This window comes from Pinus tabuliformis, chromosome 5_2 (genome assembly GCF_031772625.1).
Source record: "Pinus tabuliformis cultivar Carrire ecotype Pingquan chromosome 5_2, CPIR1, whole genome shotgun sequence".
Taxonomy (NCBI): domain Eukaryota; kingdom Viridiplantae; phylum Streptophyta; class Pinopsida; order Pinales; family Pinaceae; genus Pinus; species Pinus tabuliformis.
The window spans coordinates 285,723,555-285,738,824 of record NC_142306.1 but is presented as its reverse complement, the minus strand read 5'-3'; the positions used below and the strand labels follow the sequence as shown (position 1 = coordinate 285,738,824).

General features: G+C 32.2%; 1 pseudogene; it reads right to left on the bottom strand.

The window, feature by feature from the left end:
• Positions 1-14,408: 14,408 nt before the first annotated feature.
• On the bottom strand, positions 14,409-14,750 carry LOC149158651 (copper-transporting ATPase HMA4 pseudogene; annotated as a pseudogene).
• Positions 14,751-15,270: the final 520 nt, after the last annotated feature.

Below are 15,270 nucleotides of genomic sequence, written 5' to 3'. Positions count from 1 at the left end.
AGCAGGAGAATATGTTTTCAATGCTTCATCGGCTATCGAATATGCCTTCCACCAATCACTGTTTTGCAACTGCGACAATATCTTAGACTTCCATTATTGATGGAACGCAATTGTGATTTCAGTTGATTGAAGGAAAATTTGCAAGTGGCGTTCCTTGGCAAACAGCCTTTCACTAAAAATAGTCCTAACATTTCAACAAAAATAGTCCTAACATTTCAACAAAAATAGTCCTAGCTTTGTTGCTTCCTTCTAAGTGGTATCAATAATATAGTCATATTGGAAGATGAATTGTCTCTACTAGTCTAGAAAGTACTCATTTGAAACAGGATCCTCCTCATTGTCTCAAGGTAACCTCAACATCAGCTTGAAAAAAGCCAAGGACTTATTCAATTTGGAGGATGAAAATGAGAAATGAACCTCCTGCAAAATTAATTACACTCCATTTGGAGTACTTTTCCCCGAGCTCACATTTCCTCTGTGGCTTGGAATGTTGTATTGACTGTGCATGGATTTCCTCTGTGGCTTGGGATGCTATATTGGCTATGCATGTAGCAAGGGCATAACCTCTATGGAATTCATTTTGACTATTTTTCAACATCCTTTCACAAAACATTTTTCATGACCCTCAGCGAACTTTTAATAGCCAAAAATCGACGTATGCTTCCTGGATAGCTAAATTCGACTTATGCCTCCTTCCCCAAATCTTCAATTTGTTGTTTCGTTGACTTTTACTCTCTACTTAAAATCTTCTCTTTTATTATGGCTCTGTCTGGGCTCTGCAGAAATATATTGAAATCCTAAACTTCACCTTTGCCCTGCTGAAATTTTGCACGTACTACTGCTACTCACAGTTCTTGTTTACATGTCGAATTCCTTATAGCTAATTACTTTTCGGTGAGGTTTAACCGAGGGTCACCGGTACCAGGGACTGGCTCGATCTCCCCTATTCCCAAAAAAAAATGCAAAATCGTGTACATCAATATTGCTACTGGAATGCTTACAACAGTAAATTAACCAGTCACTTGAATAACACTGTTCACAAAACCACAAGTTAAATTCTAAATATGTCTTCACTAAGAGGCCATTTAGTGAATAATATCGAAATTCTCAATCAGGGGTTTTAAATTAGTAAATAATACAAAAGTTTCTATGAGTGAATTTAAATGAGTAAACATTACAAGACAATAGAGAATTTCGTGTGAGTAAATTTAAATTAGTGAACAAAAGAGTTTTGCAGAGTGAAATATAATGAATTGAATTATATTATTGTTATGTATGCATGAAAACAAATAAAATACGCAAATTGAATTATATTATTGTTATGTATGCATGAAAGCAAAGGAAATACGCCTAGAAAAATAGGAGAACTAAATTTAAAATGTATTATCATTCTTCCCTCAACGTTGTTTGCTAGTAAATATATTTTTATCTTTTTTTCTGACAGCGATAGTTCACATTATTGCGTCCTTTCAACCAATTTTACTATATACACAAAATATTCCAACCCTCAACTAAACTAAAAAGTGAATATCAGTCTACCAATCCTTTAATGAATATCACAAATTGCACAGGTTGTTACATAGTTTATGACGTAAGTCAACAATATTTCAAGACTGGTGTTTCATTTACTATGGAATTGAAGCTGTTCTCTTCCCCAAATCAATTATTTAACTTGTGTAGTTATTATAGTTTTAGCCACTAATCATATACAGAATAATTTCCAAGAAGGAACGCAACATAATTCATTATGTATTGGTAATATGTATATGAGAAAATATTACGAGTCCAGGTTAAGAAATATTGATTATGACCATGTATCATAATTTTTTTGCCAAAAGAAAATAATATATATATATATATATATAAAATGAAAATATATATTAACAAATAACATAACTATAATTTCCAAAACCTTAATTGAATTGAATTTTAATTTCATCAAAAACTAAATTATTGATAAATTTAATTAGCTATTTATGTCAAAATTTTACTTATAAGTCACATAGAGTTGAAACCTTACTCTGATACTATATGTAGCAACCCTAAATTTCAAAAAAAGTTAATTACATCCATTTATGCCATTAATAGTCAACACATGACTATTCAACTAATTAGCATAGAATTTGCAAAAAAACATGCGCAAAGACAACTTACATGTAGCAACGATATTCCTTGTGATTTCAGAATTGAACATTATTTGAATCCTGCTAACCCCCAAAAAAAATTTGGGGATGACACTCCACCCAACCGTAAGCAAAGTTGCACATAATATTTCTAGAGTTGGTCACCCCCGAGACGCATATCAATTGCTACTGCGAAGGAATCTTTTGTCTTACAACACTTGTAAATGAACGAATAATTCTTCTTATCCCCCTTTTCATCCATTCAATATAAAAAAAATTTCAAAAATGGAAAGAGATTGGAAAAGGATCCTCATGCGCACACAATCCATATGTCAACATGTCACTTTTATTCCCTTGTTTTAAATTTTACTTAATTTAAAAATTTTCTTAATTTAACACTTTCTTATTTTATTTTATTTACTTTTGTTAACTTTTATTTATTCTTATTATTTCTATAGTTTACTTATATATATATTTATTTAAAAATTAAGTTTATTATTTACGATTATTATGTTTTCTTTCTTATTTATTATTTATTTACTATTATTATTGTTTCTTTATTATTTATTTATTATTGTTTCTTTATTATTTATTGTTTTATTCACCACTATTATTATTAGACATAACAATTTTCATTTTTACCAAAAGTGTATTCATAGTCTATACTTCTTTCTGTGAATAACTTTTGGCAAGTAATCTTTTCATATTTTTGTCTACACTTCCGTCCGCCTTAAATTTTAATTTGTAAAACCACTTTTATCTTATAAGGAGTTTTTTTCGAGAAAATTTGTTAATCCTCGTGATTCATTTTTCATAATAGAATTATACTCTTCTTCCACAATTTTCATGTATTTTGTATTATCCATAGTGTGTTTAAAAATTATTGGTTCTACAATTTAAGTCATTAAAGCATAGTATTTATTCCTTACCGGGGTTTGAGCCTCTCACATTGACCTTCTTGGTGCTACAGAGCTTTGGGGAGTTCCTTCATCTCTCCCTCTACTTTGTGGAATATCTCCATGTATGCTTCTCATTGTTCTTTATGTACTTGAGGTATCTATGTAACTTGAGTATTCATCTTGTACCTATTCAAAAAATTCTTCTTTGATATCTTCAGCTTTCTTGATGTAGATGCAACAGATCATGACCACGTGATTTTCTCTTCCATCTACAAATTAATGAAATAAAAAATCTTTGGTTCGAAATACTTTATGAGTAATGGGATCAAACATTTTATAAGCTTTATAATATATACAGTAACAAGAAAAATGAATTTTTTTTCTTCGTAATCTAATTTTCTTCTGCGCTCTTTGGGAATATGTGAAAATATAGTACTTGCAAAATTCTATGTTTGACATCATCTTTAAAACCATAATAAGCTTCAAATGGTGTCTTATATTTTAAGAATTTAGTTGGAATTCTATTTTGAGATATACAACGGTATTAATAACTTCATCCCAAAAACCATTATACTAAAATTTACTTTTGCTCATACTTCGAGCACATTCAACTAGCATTCTATTCATTCTCTTAACTAGACCATTTTGCTCAGTTGTATGTGGAAATATAAATTGTTGTAGAATTACATCTCCTTTGAAATTATTTATGAAGGATCCTAATGTATATTCCCACCCTTGATCTAATCTAATAATTTTAACATATGTTCCTATTTGTTTCTCTACCATATTCTTTAGTTCTTTAAAACATTCAAATTCATCGCTTTTCTTCATGATAAAGTAAACCCAAGTATATCTAGTACTATCATTAATAAAGATAATAAAATAATGTGGTCCTTCAAGATACCTTATTTGCATAGGAACTGATACATCAATATGTACTAATCCAAGAATTTCAAATTTTATTCTTTCTATATGTATAGAAAATTCTTCCCTATGTTGTTTTCCTAGTGCACATCCCTCATACTCAATACTCGATATATCATACTTGAGATTTGGAACCTTTTACAATATATTTATTCTAAAGCAAAATGATATCATTACAATTAAAATGTCCATGCGTTTTATGCAACAACTATTCATTTCATATGGATGTAGATTTCAATGTTTGATGACCTCTCCTTTTTACATCAAGCTTATAAAGTCATATGACTCTTACTATTATTTCACAGACTTTGTAGTGATCCTACATATCCTTCACTACACATTGAGACTTCACAAATTCAGATTTTAAAGCTTGACCTACTATAGTGGATACTGACATGAAGTTTTTCTTTATGCTAATAGATACATGGCATTTTGAATATGTTTTTCATGTCCATAAGGTGATGTTACATATATGTCTCTCTATCCTTTTATTTCCTGGAATATGTTATTTCCCATATAAAAATGAGAAACATTAATGTTTTCAGGAAATATTTCAAATAATTCATTATGACATGACATATGAATTGATGAGATAGAGTGTATGAACTAGGAAATGATATATCTGTTTTAACAAATAAGAATACATTAGGAAAAGGAAACTCTAGAATTTTGAATTCATTACTTATATAGGGATCCCTATCAACAAATGTCATGTATGCCTTTTATATATGTATTCGATGTACCTCTTTTTAGGACTCTCTAAAAAATTTATTACTCTTACCATAGTAATAACAATGATCACTTCTCCTCATATTTGCATTTGTTCTTGCCGGAAGTGGTCCTTGAAATGACTTCTAATGTGGCCTTCCTCCTTTAGTTTTCTCCCACTAATTTCCTTTTAAAGGTTATTTTCCTTATACTGCCAATGCCAAATAATAATTTTGAGTCCTTTTATTAAGGTTATCTCACCTCTCTACCTCCTTTAAGACAATATCTACAAACTCATCACAAGCAGGGGCATTCTATCTTGCTACAAAACTGGTAATGAACATTTGGTATTCATTAAACATACCATTTAGAGTTATAGTGACTAAATAATTATGGGATACCTTTCCTCCTATATCACCAAGTTTTGTCTTTAATTTATTCAATTCTAGAAATGAAATTGTGCATACTTTCATTTTCCTCTAAAAGAAGCTTAATCTTTAGAAGTAAGATTCAATTTGTATTTTTGATCTCTTATTGATCTTTGAGTGTTGTCCACATCTTACTGGAGGTGTTGTGGTCTCTAATATGAGGTATGATGTTTTTCTTTATTGACATTCTTGGTAACACTTTTTCCTTCATTTATCATCTCTCCTAGTATTGAATTGATGTTGTCATAGCTCCCGAGACTTCTAGCTTAGCTTTGTCATGAAATGAAATCAACCAAACATTGTGTCCTTCCATTAATTTCTAGATTATGAATTTCCAATTTATGTAATTTTCCATGTCAAGCTTTATTTACACCTTTAGATAGGAATTTGCTAACTAATTATCCATTTTAATCACTTAAAACATTCCTCCAATTTTAAATTATAAATGATCTCTATTTCGAAGGCTTCACTCTAAAATTTGGTGTTTTCATTCCACACAATAGCTTCACTTAATCAACCATGATTTCATTGGTTGCAACTCCTCATGCTAGGATTCTTCACACCCTCAAAAAACTTCACAATACAAACAATGAATTCTCATTTCTCTTTCCTCGGCATGCAGGATCCTACATTTGGCCTCCTCTAACACAAATGTCAACTCTTTCCTATAAGTTGGTTTCACACATCACTCGATAAAATCCATCATACACTCCTCATTTCATGTTAGACGAACATTGTTGTTTTTATTCTCATTAATAATACAAGATATGACATACAAAACCAATGCACCATATTTGTCCTTTGTAGATCCATGCCACACCAGAAATTAATGTTCTAACATCTAAAACTTTTGGTGCTTTATGGGTTTCTTAAACTTCAATTTCTTCTATTAATTTGCGATGACCAATACAAAACATACCAAAACAACCATAATGCTTTGGCAGACAACATATTCTTAAATAGAATTCATGAAACATGCAACATGCACCTATTTTATGGTGATCACACACCTTGCAAACGCCATATCAACAACTTACAATACTTTGTAGCACAAATTTACATGAAACCTAAGTTTCATGAAACAATCTTCACTCCATAACATCAAGCTCCACAACACCACATGTTCTACACAATCACTTAATAGTTATCCCAACACACTTCCAAATATCCAACACAACACTTGTACAACTCCTTATGTAGCACTCACATAGCCTTATCATATTGTTGAATGCTCCAACTCCTCTTCACATGCATATAACAATCACTACAACATTTTTGGTTGTTGTCTAGTAGTGACTTGCTTAAACCTTCAACAATATTTAGAAGAGCTTCACATTCACATAGTGGCTCCTTAAATGTTGTTTCTTGAATCTCACACCATCTTATTTGGTGACTTTAATACCAAAATAGAGTAGTTTTTAGAGATTATTACTCTCTTACACAGAAAACACACTTAATTGAAATTGAATTAACACTCAAAACATATTACAATGTATAGCAAGAGGTTAACACAACCAACTACTAAGAACAAACTAGGGTTAGTTGAGTTATTTATAATAAACCTATACCTTTTATAGAACTTATTTTTTTTAGATTTTAACTACTTCAACTTCTCAATTATGTAAAACAATTTCTACATATACAACAATCTCTTATATAAAAATCTAATAATAAAAAATAGTGAAAAAATTATATATAAATTAGATTGTGATGAATTTGCATTAAAATAATTTCAATAATAAGAAATATCATGTTAAAAAATTATAAGTAAAATTTATTTTTCTTAGTTTTTATTAAGTAACCTTTTTATTGCAAGTAGTTAGGGGAGAAAGGATTTATCTTCAATGAGGAATGTTTCCATTGCAAATTGGAAATTTATAGTCAATTTTAATATGATATTTTATCCCTAATGAAGAATTCATTTAGTTTTGTGTATATCATATTAAGAAAATTATAAATAAAATTTATTTTTAATAGTTTTCATTAAATAATTTTTTTTTATTGTGAGTAGTTAGGGACAACTAATTTATCTTTTATACATAAACGAATGTTTCCATTGTAAATTGGAAATTTATAGTCAATTTTAATATGATTCGTTATCCATAAGGAAAAATTCATTTAGTTTTATGTATATCATGTTGAAGAAATCTCTTGACAAGAACAAACACACCATGTTGATGACCTTACAGAGCACTTCCTCTTGCAATTCCTCAGAGAAACCCTCTGTCTCTGCAGCCCCTCGCTTCCTATTCTTATGGCGTCATGGCGGTCTGAGACCTACACTAATGGCGTCATCCCTACACAGGATGGAGAGGCCCTCCAAGCCTCCATCGCACCTCTTCTCGACACCAATACTCACTCCCACAATGCTTGATAAAAATTTTGAGAAACTTCCTAAGAGGGTTCCTTTGGTTCCTGATTCTTATGTCATTTAGCCATGGGATGCTTCTGGTGCTTTTGATGATAAAAAAATTCCCAATATCTGTTAAAAACCTATCTGTAAAATATCTATGCCTCAAGGTAGGTTGTATATTCACTTGCAGATAAAATATTTCACTTGAAAAGTATCCCAGAGGGGAGTAGAAAAATCCTATATGAGGCCATGATATTAAATTTGGAAAATTCTCTAAAGGATTATGGAATTAAGAAGGATGCCTTTGTCTCCCTCACGACCACACTGAAAGGAGGTGCCAAAGGAATTGGGGCATCCTCTACCTCAAAACCCCAGTCATTTAAAGAAGCTCTCAATGCAGCGTCTAGCTCCCAACCCTTGAAGGCTCTTGCAGACTAGGCCTCTGTGATAGAACATTTATCGGAAGCTCCAACGATCCAGATGAATCAACTCTTCACCTCGTTAAATATTCTTCATTATACTAAGCATGCAGTCATCTATCATTTCAATAGAATTTGGCCCTCGACTTCCACCCTTAAGGAGTGGGCTGTTTAGAAATGGACAAAGAACATAGATTTGTTATTTTTTAGTCGTATTCAAGGATCTAGAGAAATGAAAGATGGCTTTTGATGAGGTCCCTTGGTTTTGGGTTTGCGTGGGACTCTCAATTCAACCCTCATTTCCTTAAAGCTATTGGACACTGTCAAAATAGACATCAAGAGAATAACTATTGGGTTCATCTCTTTCATCTGAATATGTGTTGAAATGGATTTAAGTGTAGTTCTCTCAGAGAAAGTCATCTTAAAATGGGATGGAAAAGAACTTCATCAACCTCTAGACTATGAAAACACAACTTTTAGATGCAGAAATTTTCAGCAACCTAGGCATCTTCAGAATTTATGTCATAAAGGAGTGTCAAAATCCCCAAAGCTGTGAAAACCAAATCGTGGTGTTCGTGATCCAACAATGGCTTCAAATTGAAATAACGTGGCAGGTTGTAAGAAAGACAACCCTCAACAGAAAAATAGATATCTTACCTCTTTAGCCTCCCAAGATCTTGTGCAACCCATAGTTGCAACACCTTTGGCTTCAATGGAAAACATTTCTTTGGCACGTTCATCAGTGCTAATTTTGGCTACAACCACTGGGCAAAAGAAACCTCATGAATCTGATCCTTCAAATAGTGATAAGTATGTCTCTTGCTCCAAGGAGATGAGAGTCACGGAGTTTTCTTTGAAAGATGATCATATGCCATGTTCCTTAGATGTAACTGGTAAATTTGTAGGATGAGTAAATGTCTGTAGGATAAAGGGAAAGAAAAAAAAAACTTAAACACCTTTGGTGTTTGATATCTTAGTATGTCATATTTGGTACACACTTGGGTGGTTTCTCTTTTGTTCTGCTTTTAGTAACTTATTGGTCATTTGACAAGATCAACACTGTGCTCGAAAAAAATTCCTAGGTAATTTTATTTTCTACACATTAATAAAAATCAATAGACCAATATTACCAAAAAAAAAATAAAAAATCATATATCACGTTGGAAAAATTATAAATAAAATATATTTTTGGTATTTTTTATTAAATAATATTTTGATTGCAAGTAATTAGGGACAAATGCTTTATTTTCTATACCATTGAGGATCAGAAAGTTATAGTCAATTTTAAGAGGATTTTCTATCCATAACGAAAAATTCATTTAGTTGTGTGTAATATGCATACAAATATATTGGGAGCATATGTTAGATGAGAAGAAATTAATCTTATAATAGGAACTAAGATAAACTGCGTTTGTTTGTTGATGTAAACTTATACACCTTAATAATTATATATAATGTGAATTAATATTAATTATCACCGTAGCATACATTCATATTTGTTATGGTTCCCTTAAAAATAGTTATAAGTTTAAAAAATATCACAAATAATAAAAATAATTGGATGTATTTCCAATTTTGAGATTGTTAAACCTTAGAGAAAATAAATCTAATGCTATTTCAAAATGAGAGGTTTGGATGGTGGGTGAACCTCCATTGGAAAATTATTTATTTACAAGTACCATGAATATCTCCATAATAATGGAGAAGTATTATACTGATATTTAAGATATTTATTTATCTCCAATTAAGGTTAGTTTTTTTTGCTATTATAAAATCTTTTACTACTGGTATGACTATAAGTGTTTTCAAGTATTTTTTTTAAGTGTACGTACACACATTATTATTCTTTCTCGATTCAAATGCAAAAAATGTCATTTACATTTGTTTTGTTCTTATTTATAGAGAAAATAGGATCATGTTTTGTTCTTATTTATAGAGAAAATAGGATCATTGGAGTTTATATTGATTATTAATTTTTATGAAATAGTACATTATATTAATATTTTCAGAAAATATTTTATGTGGACAATAAGATTTCGCGTTATGAGAAATTCAATTATAAAATTGTTTTCGATATTAAAATTGTTAAGCATATAATGAATATACTATTATAATGATTTTGAACTAAATATTTCAATATTCAATTTAAGAATCGCGAAAAATTCTTAAAATATCAATAATACAGTCTGTAAATACAAAATCAGATTTGAAAATCATATCATGAAAGTATTAATTATAATTTTTTTAAATAAAAAATCTAATTACAAAAATATCAATATCATAATCAAAATATATAAAATCAAATTCACCTATACAAATTTAATTTCATATTATAATTTTAATATTAATATTTTAAAAATAAAATAACACGTTTTAAAAATTTACAATTCAAAAAAAAAAACCTAAATTAAAATTTATTCACCATTAATAAAATTATATAGATATTTAGCGTGCTTTAATCTTAACTCGTAAATTAAACCTTAAGTACGATGCTAAAAGATACGTACGATAGTCTTACCGCTTCGCCGACGTGACACACACTAAGATGGCAATGCTTAACCAGCCATCCATAGGGTATTTAATGTCCGGGGATATGTACGCAGCTTAGCCCGATAACACGCAAAAGTCCAAATATTATTTAATGCCGAAACTCCTCGCTCCCGTGTTATCGCGTTAACTAGCATGCATATCCCCGGGCATTAAATACCCTATGGATGGCTGGTTAGGCGTTGCCTGAGTTGAGGAGGAATAATGATGGATACTAAGTGACTTCTCGTGCGATCGCTATTGGGCGTCGCACCCCTTGATCTCCATGACTGTCCCTAGATCGATGTTAAAAGATTTCCAAGGCTCTGATTATGCCACGTATTTGTTGGCTGGGTACTTTATTCTTGGGCGGCAATTAAAAATTATTAGGGTGGTGAATATGCCGATCTGATATGATGTTGGGGTCTCCTGATTGGACGTCTTTGTCATTGCACGGCGATGTCGACCACATCTAACGTCGACAAACTGATATACATCTATTACTTTTACTCCCGTGAAGACTAAATCAATGTAGAGTACTCAAATATCAAGTTTATTTTATTTATTTTATTAAATTTATTTATTTAAAGTACATGGAGTAGTCTAGTTAGGCGAAGGAATTGCTCAGAAAAACTTCTAGTTACGGCTGACATTTTTTAAATCTCGACACGGTGTCGTGTGTGGTGTGATGTGATTTTGTCATTGTGAGAATCTAAATTTATTTAGACCTTTTTGGATGTGACTCTTTGTCTCCGTCTCATTAATGCGCAGTGGGTGGCGGGTGGCGGGTGGAGGAACTCCTTTCAATTCAAAACAAAATTCCCAAAACCGTTCATTTCCTCCTTTGCGCATTGCTGTCCTTGCAATCATGAGAGACCACATACAAAACCTGGGTTTTTACCTGCAATTTTGGCTTTGCATATATCGAGATGCTTTCGATGTCCACAGGGAAGCTTTTGCAGATGGTTATGGCAGTGATTCTCATGGTTTCCTATTGAATTTTTCATTGCAATAGAAGAATTTTTTTCCCAGAAATTTTCCATCACAGTTGTCTGCATGCGGGAGGCGCCATCACTACCATCCTCCTTGTCTTGGTGCTCGACCATCCTCCTTGTCTTGGCGCTTAAGAAATCCCGATGGAGCAAATGACATTCCCAGTAAGTTGGAATGTTCCAATAGTGTCATAATATACATAGGATATGGTCCCATTTTGGTCAATTTCAGAATATTTCCTATGCTTAAAAAGCAAACAAGTATACAAAAACCAAACCTGCCAATGATTTCATTCAGAGAAGAACTCAGACAGCAAACATATAATGGAAAAGCTAAATCCTGAAAGCAATGAGGTATTGAGCCATGCCTGTAATGTGGAAGAAGGAGAAGCTAGAGGTTGGAGAGGATGTCTCAAATCTTTAACAGAAGCAGATGACACCAAGAGTGCAACTCCCACATGCATCAGTGATACAAGTGGTTGCAAAAATCAAATGGTATTTTCCACATTACCATTCTAATGATAAGGAAGGTTGCACTCCAAGCAACTACCCCCGCCATCACTGTATGTAGAATCTCATTATCCATGTTCATTGTTTGGATAAAAGCACCATGCAAGTCCAAAATATCAAGTATAAAAAATCTAATCAATTGCAAGAAATCAATGTTAATAAAATTTTAAAAACTCTTTAGACTTGTCTATATGTGACAATTCCTCGAGACCTCCAACATTAGTGCCCAACATTTACATCTTAATTTACATTAAATGCACCTAAGAATACATAAGTGTTTTTGTGAGTCAAGAATCATGAAACTCTCCCAAAACATCCATATATTGATAAATGCACATATTTTTCACAGGAAAAAATGGAGCTCGATATCTAATCATTCTTTCTCCACCTCTATGCATTACAGTTGTAGAGCACAAATATATATAGTTCCAATTTATTCACATACAAAACTCAACCAGATCAAATTCATTTGTGCCAGCTGTTACATATAATATTCAGATTGGCAACCTGTCAATCATACCAACTAGGCTAAGAAAGTATGCCTACCTATTCATGATAAGACAAGAATAATAGTCCATGGAGAGAAAATAGGAGGAACAATTAGACACTTTTGATCAAAGGATTTCAAGCTTTCCCCTTGGGTTCAATGAGAAACTCCTAGGTAGTTCATTCAAACATTCAATGGTGCTAAAGTTACCTTTCCTTTCGGACTTTATGTATGCCCTTTTTTCACCAATTACATCTAACATTTGGGTGTTTACGTACATGCTTGTGGGCCGATGGGGTAAAGTTCCTCTTCTTTGGGAGTTTATGTACACTATTTGGGCATCACAAAAGGCATCTTGAGCAATACTCTAACATTAGCTCTATCAGGCAACATAGGCTTTAGATCATGCATCTAGTGAACAATAGGAATTTCATTACACTCTTCTTCATGTTAGAAGTGTTGATGGTTGATTGCATTGTTGGTTTTGTGCTTCTCCCTCGCTGTTCATTGAACATTTGCACATTTTGTTTTTTTGGGTTCATTGTTACCTATTTCGATTTTCTCCTAGTACTGTATCTCTTTTCAGTTCTTACAGAGATGCCTTCTCACTCCCATCGCTTAATCATTGATGTAGTTTTTATAGTCCCATTAGCAATTTGTGGTTGCCAATGGACTTAAATATGATAATAATAAGAATTGACATTTACATGCCATGATCTGCATTGAGTCTTCAATCCCTATCTAATACAAAAGATTTTGCATTAAGGCGGGTTTGTCCTTTATACATAATATGATGAAAAACTATCATCCATTGGTTAAAGAACAAGCTACAAACCAAAACTTGGAACCTTAATCAACCCTTGGTTGTGGGAAATGTTGATGCAAGCAACATCCAAGGTAATATTTCCAATGAATACTAATAAGCCTGGATAAAAGATAATTCCAAAAGGGTAAACAAAAATTATTTTCCCTAACCTGCTCTTGATGCTTGTTCTGTTAATCATGAAAATCTATCTTGAGTCCTGACTAAAGCTGTAGAGAAATCACAAGTGGTTCAAGGCCAACTTCTTGTCTAGAAAGTGAAAGCCCAGATATATAGATCTTCCTCAAGCTGAAAGTGGTTAATCGAGATATCTAGCCTAAATCTTGGTAGTGCGTGCAACTTACCAAGTACAGCTTAATCTGGCACAAAGAAGGTGGCAAGAATCTGGCTCTAAGAAAATACACAGAATGTTAGGTAAACTTTGAAAAACTATTTTACATCCAACAATTAAGTGTAAATATGACCACATGTAGAGCATTTAATTACTTATTTCCTTGATGGAATTTGACCAGTTTGTGTCATGTGATCAATGCCACTGCCTATATAAGAAGATAATGTGTTGGAATAAATCAAAATCTCCTAAACTATGATGGACTATCCTATTAAATGACTCAATCTAAAGGAGTATATGATTTTGATTTGTGACATTTTGTATCTAGCAGATTTTAAGAAAAAGATTCAATATGAGCGATCTCCACAATATTAGTTGATAATACAATTGTGGGATTATTACTGAATTGAAAACTAATCGATCATAAATATGCTTGACTACTATTACCATTAACTTTTTAACAAGCTCATAGCAACTCAAGATTTAAACAATTGTAATATGGGAGTAACGTTCAAAATGTTCTTGCAGTGGCTTTTGTGTACATCTCAAACCGTCCAAACTGCTAATATGCATCTAGTTTTAGTTTGTGAACATCACTTTACACTTAGCTGATTCACAGAACTAATATCTCCGGGTCAGGTTAGTTTGAAAGCAAATAGAACTCTTTCAATATTTCCATAGCCAATAGGCATGTTTGTGGAACAAATAGAAAAAAGCATCACATATTGAGAATTTTGAGGATTGCTATCAAAACCTAAATGGCCATCCTAAGTTTCCAAGTCTAACACTTTGTGACATTTGGTCATAAAGTTTTCATGGTGAATAGTAATTGTGTGATACAGTCTCTATGTGCAGAGATCTGATCTACTTGGGCCTTTTGTACGATTAAAGAAGAAGAGAAGAGCATACAACACTTAGTGAAGATGCAACCATGCATGCACCTGCAAGCCAAGGTGGAAGACAAATGCCAGTAAAAGGAAACAGTATACCTGCAGCTACAGGAATTCCCAGAACATTGTAGCCTAAGGCCCAAACATAGTTAAGATGGATGCGAGAAAGAGTTTTCTTTGATAAGTCTATTGCAGTGATCACATCTTTGAGATTTCTTTTCATAAGAACAATATCTGCAGCTTCAAGGGCAACATTTGTGCCTGCACCAATTTCCATGTCCACATCTGTTGCCACGAGAGCTGGAGAGTCATTTATGCCATATCCTACCATCGCCATTGTCATGCCTTTTATCTACATCCAAAATTCAAACCAAAACTATCAACAACGTAGTTTAAACTATACTTCATTTAAGCTATAACACTGATATTTGCCATTTTCTGAGAATAAAATAAAAGTACATTTCCCATAGTAAACAGGCACATGCTTTCTTTTCACTCTAACTAGGCATCAAAATTGGATGGTGGGGCCTTCCTTGTGAAGAGACATTTTAATGCGACCCAATCATTTGTAAGATTGAAAGGGACCCTTTTATGACAGGAAAATTGTAAAATGAATTTTATTTGAAAGATAAAATATTTACAACCTTTTTATGACAGAGAATGACCCTTGAAAGGCACTAAAATATTCAAATTTAATATGTGATAATTTTCATAAACATTTAACATGTTTTTTTGACAAAGTTATGCTTCCATGCACCTTATAGGTGATATGATCTTGTATTAGTTCTGTCAGGTTTAACAAATTACTTCTCATAAATTTTCTAATATTTATGAGGAAACCTGATTCATGAAACATA